This window comes from Penaeus monodon, chromosome 32 (genome assembly GCF_015228065.2).
Source record: "Penaeus monodon isolate SGIC_2016 chromosome 32, NSTDA_Pmon_1, whole genome shotgun sequence".
NCBI classification, from domain to species: domain Eukaryota; kingdom Metazoa; phylum Arthropoda; class Malacostraca; order Decapoda; family Penaeidae; genus Penaeus; species Penaeus monodon.
The window spans coordinates 5,883,314-5,884,321 of record NC_051417.1 but is presented as its reverse complement, the minus strand read 5'-3'; positions in this window follow the sequence as shown (position 1 = coordinate 5,884,321).

The window sequence follows — 1,008 nt, the reverse complement described above, 5'->3', positions numbered from 1 at the left end:
TATTGGTTTATGGGTAGTGGGGTGGTTGGTTTATGTTTATGTTTGGTGGTGGTGGTTGTTGTTGTTGGTGGTTTTGTATTATGTCGGTGGTGTATGTGTTGTCGGTTGGGGTTTTGTATGGTTTTTTTGTCGGTGGTTTTATTGTATGTTTTTTCGGTGGGTAGGTATAAAAGTTTTTTAATGTTGGTGGTTTTAAAAAGTTGTTTTTTGTAGGTTATAAAGTTGTTTTTGTAGGTAGGTAATTTGTATTAATGTAGGTAGGTAATAAGTTGTATGAAATTGGGTTTTATTTTTTGTTTTATTTAGGTTTGTTGTATTAATGTGGTAGGTTTTTTGTTTTTGTAGGTTAAAAGTTGTTGTTGTGTTGGGTTTGTTGTATTTGTAGGTGGTTAAAGTTGTTGAAATGTGGTGGTTTGTTGTTGTTGTGTGGTTTTTTTTTGTTGTAGGTTTTAATTTGTTTTTGTTTTGGTGGTTTTTTTTTGGGTTGTGGTGGTTTTTTGTTGTTGTGTTTTTTTTGGTGGTTTTTTGGGTGTTGTGGTGGTTCTGGTTTATGTTGTGGTGGGTTTGGTTTTGTAATGTAGGTGGTTTGGTTGTTGTATGTGGTGGTTTGGTTTTGTTGTCGTGGTGGGGGTTATGGGTTGTATTTTTGTGGTTTTTGCTTGTGGTTTTTTTTGTGGTTTTCTTTTTTTTTTTTGGGGGTGGGTTTTTTGTTTTTTTTGTGGTGGGTTTAGGTTTACTTGTTTGAATTTGTATTTTTGTTGTGGTGGTAGTTTTGTTGAAAAAATGATTTTTTCCGTTTGATCTCTTTTTTCTGGGGTAAAACCGGGAAGTAACGTTACTAGGTAACATTTGGCTTGAAAATAATAAAAGGAAAGCACCTATTTTAGGTCATCTCCTCTGGGAGTGTAGACTTTTATTTTTTTTTTGAAATTACTGGGGTTTATGTCCTAGTTTACTGTTAACATAATTGATAGGGGCAACAGTTTATAACAATCCTGTTCAGAACAA